The sequence below is a fragment of the Sceloporus occidentalis genome, unplaced genomic scaffold, assembly GCF_023333645.1.
Source record: "Sceloporus occidentalis isolate IW3139 unplaced genomic scaffold, rSceOcc1.0.p SCAF_6, whole genome shotgun sequence".
In the NCBI taxonomy this organism is placed as follows: domain Eukaryota; kingdom Metazoa; phylum Chordata; class Lepidosauria; order Squamata; family Phrynosomatidae; genus Sceloporus; species Sceloporus occidentalis.
This window is the reverse complement of record NW_028316986.1, coordinates 14,649,301-14,661,325: the sequence shown is the minus strand read 5'-3', so window position 1 is coordinate 14,661,325 and position 12,025 is coordinate 14,649,301.

Genomic DNA, 12,025 nt, shown 5'->3' with positions numbered 1-12,025 from the left:
CTGAGGCTGAGAGAGTGTTACTTACCCAGGGCCACCCAGTAGGTTTCCTTGGCCAAGAGGGGATTCAAACCCTAGTCTCTCCAAGTCCTAGACCAACACTCAAACCACTACACCATGCTGGCTCTTTCCCTCTAAAGCAGACCCACTGAATCAATTGCTGAACAATGAATTAACACCTAGGTAAATCCAACTGGTTCAATGGATCTACTTGTCTAATAGAATTTAGCCATTTATTTCTTGTGATACAGTGTAGGGTGTAATTATGTACAAAAACAGATAAAATGAATATTACAACTAGATAATGGATGTGGAGTATTTTGAACCCTTATAAGTGCTATTATAAAACCATTTATGGGACTTTAGTTCTCTCTGCTTATATTAGCTAGCACCTTGTCAGTATTTTATGTCCATGTAAGTTTCCTTAACATATGTGGTTGTCCTTTTTGGGCATGGTGTAACATCAGTATTCAGTTCGCAGCTGCATAAGCAGAGTTCTGCAAGTGTAACATCCAAGCTCATTCTTGGATGGTGCATAAACAATTCATCAGTGTCTTCAGTGTATGCCACTTGATTTACTAGAACTGTGGAAACAGAAGCACATCAACAGACATGCAATTAGATGTACAGTGCTGGCATTCAAGAGAACAGTGGTGTAGCTCAACCACTACTATGTGAGTGCAGATTGCTGTACACTACTGCTCTATGTAACCACAATACAATATATAACAATTGGAATTCAATTGGTGACATATCTGCACATAGCTTAGATTTAGATCTAATATGCACTGTAGCAATACTGCAATTTGACACTGCTTTTACTGCCATGGCTCAGTGTTGTGGAATTCTGGGATCTGTGGTTGGGTGAAATATTTAGCCTTCTTTGTCAGAGATCTCTGGCGCCACAACAAACTACAAATCCCATGATACCATAGGATGGTGCCATAGCAGTTAAAGTGATAAGGAGTTTGTTTTAGTATATTAATATATTATTTTAGGATTTTATAGTGTTGTGTTTTAGCATCTATTTTCATTATATGTTTGATGTTCAGCCCTTTTGTGGAAAAGGTGTTATAAATAAACATTGTTGTTATTGTTGTCGTTGTCATCTATCCATCCATCTATTTACACAGATACACATACACACACACATATAAAATATATAGGCTGAAATTTCACATTAGGTCCACACAATATAAATGTCCATATGAAAAGATGCATTAATTGTGCTGCGCAACTTTTGTGTCGAATTGCAATATTGTACAACTGAATGTGTATTGCACTCATCTGCACATGCATTTCCATGCATCAGCATGCACAATGGCACCACGTTTCCAACTCTGGTTCCACTACCTTTTCCTAAATCATGCTTTGTCTCAGATAAAAATGTTCAAGCCCTTCTGCAGAAAAGACACCAGCAGGATTCTAGCCATTATATTGACATATGGCAGCTCAATATAATTATGTGGCACAATAAATATTGTGACACTTGATAATGGGTTCCAGCAGTGCTTCTCACACTATCTGTGTTGGACCAGCATTCTCCCACTCCCATGTGCCAGAGACTTGTACCATAATTATGTCAAATTATTATAATTATACTGACATAGTTTCTTTGAAAAGTGGCTCAGACCAACAGCCTGTGGTTCATAGACTAGCAACAGTTTGCAATTCCACACTTTCAGTTGTACTAGTCCACAGTGTTTTATCAATACTGTGGGCCCTTAGTATCTGCTGGGGTTTGGTTCCAGGACCCGCCATGGAAACCAAAATCCATGGATGCTCAAGTCCTATTAAACACAGTGGTGTAATGAAATGGCGTCCCTTACACAAAATGGCAAAATCAAGGTTGCTTTTTGGATTTTTTTGTCCGTGAATATTTTAGAACTGTGGATGAATAAATCTGTGGATGCAGAATATGTGGATACAGAAGGCTGAATGTATTCATGACTGTATTCATGGCATCCTGTTTGGTAGTTACAAGATTGTAAGATTGACTTACAATTTCATAACTGCTGGGGATTCATGTTTACAGGCATTAATGGCCAAAGGTGATCCCAGAACTCCATCCAACATGACGATGCTGGGATGTTGTGGTCCAACACATCTGGAATGCACGAGGCTGGAAAATCTGACTCTAAGGCTGAATCCACATTGCAGAAACCATCCAGTTTGACACCACTTTAACTGCCATGGCTCAGTGCTATGGAATCCTGGGAATTGTAGTTTTGAGAAATATTTAGCCTTCTCTGTCAGAGAGCTCTAGTGCCACAACAAACTACAGTTCCCAGAATTCCATAGCACTGAGCCATGGCAGTTGTCAGATCAGATTATTTCTGCAGCATGGATGCAGCCTAGGAGGGCATTCACACTCTTTTTTTTTGCCCGAGGAGATGCAGATCTCCATACTTATGCATATTGGGTTTGTTGTTCCCATTTTGTTTTGGATTCATGAATCTCTTCAAGCCATTGTAACCCCTGTGTTATTCACACTTGCCATCATTTTGGGTTAAAATGGAGCCACCTACTTTCCTTTGAAGGACAAGCAAAAACACAGAGCAAGCTGAATCTATTCAGAAGCTTATTCACACTGCCGAGGATGTGGATCTTTCAGGAAAACTTGAAGAAGAAAAAACCCTGATATCGAACATCCCAGGATTTTTTTTGCCAGCCCCCCTCCCTGAAAGTGCATCTATTGCATTCAGGATGTGTGTGAACAACAGGGATTCAGCCCAGATTTATCCTGGATTATTTTTGTAGTGTGAATGAAGCCTAGGCCTCTGTAAGCCGTCAAACATGAAACCATCATTACATCTTTTGGTCTGCACTGAATTGCCAATCAGTTCCCCAAGGCAACTTTTTAGTTCTGTCACCAGTACACTGAAAAGCAGAGAGAGAGAAATGCTCTAGTGACAAATTTTGTTTCATTGCAATATTTCACTGCATGGGACCTGCAAAGGACTGATGCCACTCTTCCATCCTGTCTTCCAATGAGACCGGATAGAAAAAGTAGATTTTGCCTTATCCAACTGAGGCCAGGGGACTGCTAGATTATCCTGCCTAAATAATGCATTTAGGTCATCAGCAATGCTTTATTGAGACTCTGGCTTAACTCTGACAAATAGTGTCTACTGGCCTATTCTTCTTGCAATGCCTCCCATTGTTGGGAGGCACCCGGTCATCATTTCTGCTTTTGAAGCATCAGCAAACTTAGATAACCATGTTGGAATTCCATCCTCTCCATCCACCCACCCAGCCTCCTCCTCTCATCTCTGGCTTACGTATGTTGGTTTTTGTAAAAGTTATCTATATGGCATGGTTGCCAGATTTCTTAGCCCAGAACCTTTTCATGTGTGTGTCTAGGAAATATTAACTGTACTCCAAGGAATGAGGAAAACAGGTGTATGGAAACTGAGGACCACAGCTGGTCCCTGAGCCATTGGCTGCTGGTCTCTGGTGAGTTTCCAGGAAAGAAAGAAACCTTTGCAGTTCATGGGCACTGATATGGTACCTATCCCTAGCACTTTGGAAAAAATATAATCATTGGTGCACCACAATGGATAGCTTGGAAAGCACTAGTATATAGGTATAATGGATACCTATCGGTTCCTAACTCAAAAGGGGGTTAGGATTAGGTGCAAGCCTCTTTTGCTAGCAGAAAGCCCCTACTGCCATTGGAATGCTCTTCCCATCTCAGAGAAGAGATCAATTATGTTGGCAAACCAATTTATTGTTAACAGAATAAAACATAATTTTTTAAAAAAAATACATTCAAATAGTGCAATGGCAAATAATTCCCTTATATCAATATATACAGTGTATAAAAAGTGAAATACACTGTGCAAATATGCATGGAATTGAACCCTAGTCTCCAGAGTCGCAGTACAACACTCAAACAAACCACAATGCCACACTGGCCCATAATACAGAAATACTTTAAATAAATAAATAATAATACAGGAAGATAAGGTCTTTCAGATAAGTCAAGAGATTTTTATCCGAAGAAATGTTTGACCAACAGTTGAACAGGGTCATGCTGATATTTAAAACTTGTTCTAACTGCTTTTTAGTTGAATTTTAAACTATACTGTCAGCTGCTTTATGTCTTGAGAAAGGCAAGGCATTAAATAGCCGGATAGACAGATCTAAATATATTCGAGCCTGGAAAACAATGTATAAGACTGTGGTCCTAAATGATTTCTTAATCATTTAATAATTACAACTCTGAAACATTCATCAGTTGGTGGATTTTGAAACAAAATCCTGCAGTGTGAAACAGAGCTTGGAAGGATTGTTTCAGTTAAAATTGTCTGAACTTGCCAGCCTGCCAAATGCTGAGAATTGTAAGAATCAGTGTGGTGTAGTGGTTTGAGCATTGGACAATGACTCTGGAGACCAGCTCAGCCATGAAACCCACCGGTTGATCTTGGGCAAGTCACATGCTCTCAACCTCAGGGGAAGGCAATGACAAACCTCCTCCGAACAGATCTTGCTAAGAAAACCCTATGATAGATTCATATTGCAGTCGTCATAAGTCGGAAATAACTTGAAGGCACACAACAACAATAAATAGTTCAAAAAGTAACATTTCCAGCCACTGTTGGCTGGAGATGCTGATGACATTTCCAGCCATTAACAGTATCAATGGTGGGATACCAGCCTGCACCCGCCCCTTTCCCCGACGGATCGGGGCTTCAGCTGCCACAGTCACCCTCCTTTCCCCGACGGATCGGGGCTTCAGTGGATTGGGGCCCTGGAGGCCCCAATCCACTGCTTTTCCAGGCCTCGGGGAAGTGGCAAAACGCCGCTTCCATGCAGCCTGGAAAGGGGTGTTCTTGGGGCTTCATGCCCTAAGGCTACCCTGGCAGTGGCAGAGAAAGGGGCCTTAAAAAGTATATTGAGCAACCGGAGTGTGTCCAAAGGAGGGCGATTAAAACAGTGAAGGATCTGGAAACCATGCCCTGTGAGGAACGACTTAGGGAGCTGGGGATGTTTAGCCTGGAGAAGAGAAGAGGTGATATAATAGAATAGGGTTGGACTGGATGGCCCTTGCGGCCCCCGTTTAAAGGCTGCGCCAGTGATACGTGCAGCAGAAGGAGCTCCAAAACAGAGCTCCTTTTGGCGCTGCTGAAAGGGCGCCACAAGCACCTGTAGCGGCGCCAGGACGTCACGTCCGCGCCACGCCATTTGTCTGTGGCGCAGCCATGATGTCGTAGTGGTGGCACCCATGTAGACAAGGCACTGCCATTACAACGCTGCAGTTATGTGCTAGGGTTGCAGGGCGTCTGTAAAGGATGCCCTGAGACAACCCTAGCATGAATCCAGGCTGGCGCTTTGCGCTTGTCTGGATACTGCCAATGAAAAGGTGCTCTCCACTAGACTGAAATGCAACACAGCAACAAGAGAGTCATGACACTAGAATCCTACTGTAATTGTGTTTTACTAGCCTGTGTGATAAACTCCTGAGAGTATTCCCTCTTTATTCAGCATTTTTGGACTCCCTTCTCCTTTCAGCTTTTCTCCCTGAAGTTTTCTGTTCTACAGCTAACCTTCCTTGCCCCATATTTGCTTACATCTTTCTCTTGTAACTGATTCTGGGACATCATTTGGGGAGAGCGGTGGTGCAGGACACACGAGGTGACATTCTAAGGGGGGGGGGTGACCTCACTGCTCCCCTTTGGGCAGAAACACCACATCTTACCAAATTTCCACTTTAATCACATGAAACTATGTACATGCACATACATTTAGGCTGTGTGCATGATGTTGTAACTTAAAGATATAATTTTAATTTTGCTAGTTGCTTGTGTCACAACTGGTGCCATTACACTGGTGCAGGTCAATGGGCAGATGACACCATGAGTTATTGCATAGGCTGACACCAAGCCTAGTGACGCCACTGCACTGGAAGACTGTACAGTTGTAAACTGCTTAGACACTGCTTAGGCGGTATGAAGCGGTATATAAATGAAGCTTGTTTGTTTGTTTGTTTTAAATAAAGAAGCATATGAAGATTATTCATTCCCTATTGGTGTATAGGATAAAATGGAGTGGAAAATGGTTGGTCCTCCAGATGTTTTGTACCTCAGCTCCCATAATCCCCCCACCATGGTAAGTGATAGTGGGTGTTGTTATTCTAAATATCTGGAGGGCCAAAGGTGCAACCGAGGAACAATACTTTCTAAAGATTATACATTCATCCCTCCACATTCGCTGGGGTTAGGGGCACAGGACTCCCATGAATGTGGAAAAACCACAAATAACAAAAACACTATGTTTTTATCTGAGAGAACACCTCTCTAGGAATATCTAGGTCCTCCAATGTGACTTTTGGTTAAAGTTAACCATAGAGTTGCACTGAAGGACTAAATATTCCTAGAGAGAACATATTAATCAAATAAATGAATAATCAAATCTGCAAAGGTCAAAGTCGCAAATGTGGAGGGATGAATGTAACTCCTAAAATTACTTGACTACACCGGCCAGCCAATGGCTACACTGTCTGGGGGGATTTGGGGAACTGAACTCCAAAAATGTCAATCATTTAATTCTTTCCTAAGCTCATATCCACCAACATTTCACAGGGGAATTCTGGGACACGTGTGGCCAAGCAACATCAGAGTGTGATCAAGATGGCGGAAGTTATTAAAATGTATTAGGAGCAGCTGTAAAAGTTTGCTTTTTCCTGACTCTGAAGGAGGGGCAAGATTCCAACTCATCCTCACCTCTCCCTTACTGAGTTAACTGAGTTCAAACTATTGCTGCACTTCGAACTAACTTTTGCGCCAACTGAAGTAAGCTAAGGATGAAGAATCATAGAATCATAGAATCATAGAGTTGGAAGAGACCACAAGGGCCATCCAGTCCAACCCAATTCTGCCATGCAGGAACTCACAATCAAAGCAACCTCGTCAGATGGCTATCCAGCCTCTAGCCCTTATCAGATGAGTCTGGAACTGGGGGTCTTCAGCACTGGGCGGTTCGAATTCACGTTATTTCGCACAATACCATCATACCTGGGAGCCCCTCCGAATTGGCATGATTCAAATTGGCCAATACGCATTCGCGCGAAGTGCATTCAGTGCAGAATGTTTTGTCACACCGGTGCTCAACATGAGGATTGGCCGATTCGTATCGGCCCCCTCGCACATGCTCAGTGGTGCCCTGCATGGGTTGCGACCTTAAACGCTTCCGGGGTGAAAGGGGAGGTCACGTCATGACAGCCCGGTAAACAGCTGGAGAGCCAGCTCATGCACATTAACAATCGCGATACAACGTGCCATCTCTACATTCCTCTCTGTTTCCTCTCTACATTCCTGCTTGGTTTTAACGTTACCATGACCTTCCCTTGCAACAAATTAGCAATGCCCGGTTGTACGTGTGTGTGTGTGAGTGTGTGAATATGTATTCTGGGGGGGGGGGGGGAGGACCAGTTCCAGCGGCTGTCAAAGAGGCTGGATGGCCATCTAAGTAAATGGGGATGCTTTTTTCCTCCTCCTCCTCCCGGCTTGGGAGCCAGCATAAGCTGCATCCCAAGAAGGGAACAGGCGCGGGGCCGCTAGAATCGCGGCGATCGCCGCCGTTCCAGCGGCCCCCGCGCCTCTTCCCTTCTTGGGATGCAGCCTATGCTGGCTCCCAAGCCGGGAGGAGGAGGAGGAGGCTGCCGGAACCACGATTCCAGTGGCCCCCCGCGCCTCTTCCCTTCTTGGGATGCAGCTTATGCTGGCTCCCAAGCCGGGAGGAGGAGGAGGAGGCCGCTGGAACCGCCCCCCCCCCCCCCCCCGCTTCCCTGGAACCGGCAAGAGGAAAGACCCACCGGAAGTTAAAATTGGAATCTGGGGGTCTTGCGATGGAATTCAGGATTGGGTAGTCACACCAGAGCCATTCGCACTGAGATCGAACAGAGCCCCAATCCAGGATATTGCCAATCCCCTTATCAGCGCACTGGCCAACATGCTCCAAAAAGAGGAGCCAGTACGCATTCAGTTCGGCATCTTGCGCATTCACGTGAGTTCGGATTGGGCCATTCGAATGCTGGTATGATGGTATTGTGCGAAATAACGTGAATTCGAACCGCCCAGTGCTGAAGACCCCCAGTTCCAGACTCATCTGATAAGGGCTTCTGTTTAAAGACCTCTAAGGAAGGAGACTCCACTACACTCCAAGGGAGTGCGTTCCACTGTCGAACAGCCCTTACTGTCAGGAAGTTCCTCCTAATGTTGAGTTGGAATCTCTTTCCCTGTAGCTTGCATCCCTTGTTCTGGGTCCTGTTCTCTGGAGCAGCAGAAAACACGCTTGCTCCCTCCTCAAAGTGACATCCCTTCAACTATTTAAACTGGGCTATCATATCACCTCTTAACCTTCTCTTCTCCAGGCTAAACATCCCCAGCTCCCTAAGTCATTGCTCATAGGACATGGTTTCCAGAACCTTCACTGTTTAAGTCACCCTCCTTTGGACACGCTCCAGTTGCTCAATATATTTTTTTTAGCAATTAAAGAGGGGAATGTGGGAGGAGAAGACAGAAACTGGGACATTTTAAAAGCTGCTTAAAAAGTGGGATGAGGGAAGATTAATCAGGACTATCCCTGCCAAACTAGGATACTTGGTGCGAATGCAAGCTTTAGTTAAAAAAAGAAAAGAAATTACTTATCCTGCATTAAAACAAAGCGCGTGTAACTCAATACACCTTGTACAGTTGTGATGAACACATAATGAAAATGTCAATTACTCTCGTAACAAAAGCTAAATCCTTGTTTGCTTGGCAATTGTGGCTAAACGGCATGAATTAAGATATCCACATACAGTCTTGTTTTAATCCAAGTATGACATCCACTTTCCCCAAAGGCTCCTGAGGCCGGCCTCTCTCTCTCTCTCTCGAGTATGAGGTCAGTGAGCATTTTATAGCTTGAAAACTCCCAGAAACCTTTGCTGAGCTTCGATTGCCCTCTGGGAGCTATCTGAATTTTACATCAGGTTTTTGCAGGATGAGCACAGATCTTTCCATTTTAAGGCCGCTCAGACAGAACACCTCCCCTTGTTTTATTTTGGTGCAGGTCTCCTTTTTTTTTCTCCTGGCCAGGGTGCTATTTAGTGTTTTAAGAATCACAGATAATAGCCCCCATACCTCTGCTGAATGCAGAGAGAGTTTCACTGTGGATTTCCTGTATTTTGTGAGCACACACTCCACTGGGTATATTGTAAAGATGTTCCTTGACAGCACAATGCCACAGGGAATCCCCATAACCAGGCATGCAGAAACGTGGAAGAGGCTGGCTAGCCAAGAAAAATAAACAGCCGCTTGGTAGGAAACAGTACTGAGGCTCAACAGTGAAACAGGGTTTAACTTATTGGTCAAGTTGTCCTTTTCAGTGGGATGCCCTCCCAAGAAATATACGTAGATGTGTTCATTAAAATTAAGGTCATTCTGTGTAGCTTTTTCAAAAAAGGAAATGTTCTTTTGAAACCCCAGACAATAGAAGTGCAGGCTACACTACAACACAGGAGCACCTGGAATTAATTTGGGTTAAAAACAGTGGGTATAACACAATTTGCCTTGTACTGTAATGGGTTTATGTTGTAATAATGTGATTGCATGGGCAAAATAGGATGGTAATGGTTGTTTGAGAGACAGCATGGTGTAGTGGTTTGCGTATTGGGCCATGACTCTGAAGACCAAGATTCGAGTCCCAGCTCAGCCATGTAAACCACTGAGTGAACTTGGGCAAGTCACACTTTCTCAGCCTCGAGGGAAGGTGATGGCAAGCCTCCCATGAACAAATCTAGCAAAAAAAAAAAAAAAAAAGATAGATTTTTCTTAGGGTAGCCTTAAGTCGGAAACAACTTGAAGGCACACAATAACAACAGTGGTTGTTAACTACTGTTAGCTGACTTCAACTTAATGGTGATTCTATGAATGGGAAACCTCCAGGTCACCTTGTTATCAACAGCCCTGATCAGGTCTTGCAAACTCAGGACTGTGGGTTCTTTCATTGGACCTTACCACACAGGGCACAGAAGTAGGGTCAGTTTGCATTGGTCGATGCGTATTCGCGTCATATCACATCGTTCATTCACACTCGCGCTCTCTGAATACGCTTTGCCGATTCGTATTCGTGTCATATCGCATCGTTCATTCACACCTGGGCGGCCTTCCGCATCGAGGTTTTGCGAATTGGCCAATGCATATTCAGGCAAAGTGAGGCAAGTGCAGATTGGATAACCACACCAGCCCAATACAATGTGTATTGGTCGATGCGCATCGGCAGCTTTGCGCATGCTCTGTGGGGCTCTGAACGGGGGCAACATTTTTAACTTCCGGGGTGAAGAATGAGGTCACTGTTTAGCGCTTAATATCGTGAGAATTGCGGCCTTTAGCCACTTACGAAAGGGGTATGCACCATCTGTGTGTGTGTGTGTGTGTGTGTGTGTGTATGTGTATATACACACACACACACACACACAAATACATACATACATACTTATATATATACACATAGTGGTACAACCAAAAGTGAGATGCCTTTATGTGTACACACACATTTGTCTGTATGAGTGTTTATATATATATATATATATACACACACACACACACACACACACACACACATATATATACACACAAATATATATACAAAAACACACTTGCCACAGCCAAAAGTGTGAAGCCGTATTTATATGTGTACACACACAGCTGTCTCTGTGTGTGTGTGTGTGTGTATATATATATATATATACACATACATATACATATACACACACATGCATATATATATATATATATATACACAAAACTAACGATATGGGTGTGTGAAATGAAGCAACTGGGTCAGTTCACATAAGCTTTGCAGAACACATAAAAGCTACTTCCCAAAATGCATCTATGGATTTTTGTTGTTGATCCTTTCCTATGATTCCCATTTCGTTGGCCAGACTTCTACATCTATGCTTTTTAATCTTTCTTTCTTATCTTTATGCTGGAGAAACTGATGAGGCAGACATATCTGTTGTTGTTGTGTGCTTTCAAGTCGTTTCTTGGGGGTTTCTTGGCAAATTTCTTCACAGGGGGTTTGCCATTGCTGTCCTCTGGGGCTGAGAGAGTGTGACTTGCTCAAGGTCAACCATTGGGGTTCCATGGCCAAGCAGTAATTTGAAACCTGGTTTCCAGGGTCATAGTCCAATGCTCAAACCGCTACACCACTCTGGCTTTCTTATCTACTCTCCCTCTTTCTTTATGTTTTGCTTTTCAAGCATTCCCAGCAAAGGATTTGGAAGGCACCTGCAGTTTATCTTGCCTCTTGTAGGCAGGCGCATGCAGCTACACCAGAATCTGCTAGAGTTCTTTCCTGGCTTAAACTTTATTGTATTGTTTACTGCAGACACACAGCTGTAATCCAGCACTGAAAGTCTATGTTTCCCCCCAATGACAATGCTTCTTTAAAAAAGGTCCAGCAATAGAAGACAAAAAGGAAAAGGGGAGGCTAGGCGGGTGTTTTAAAGACTTTGTGAAACGGAGCTTCTTTGTCAGAGGATTTGTTACAAAAGGAAAATCTATATTGTCCACATTCATAAATTTCACAATGCACACACTGCTGTGTTTATGAAGGCCACACACCCCTAAATACAAGATTTTTTGGAGCATCTTTTTCAACTTATTTAAAAGGAAAAAGCATCCAGTCTTTCAAAGACCGGACAATTCCTATACTAGACAATTCTTATACTAAGGAAGTGGTTTGAGTGCTGGACTATGACTGCAGACCAGGGTTCAAATCCCAACTCAGTCATACAAGGCCATTGGACAAGTCACACGCTCTTAGCCTCAGAGGATGGCAATGGCAAATCCCCTCTGAACAAATCATGCTGTGACAACCTCATGGTAGGTTTGCTTTAGAGTTGCCTTAAGTCATAAATGATTTGAAATCACACAACAACAAGAAGACAACCTTGTAAGAGACGAGCTTTCTGGCCATCAAATAAGGGAGATACCAAATAAGGGATATCTGCCAACCCTATTTTCACTCCATGTAGCTA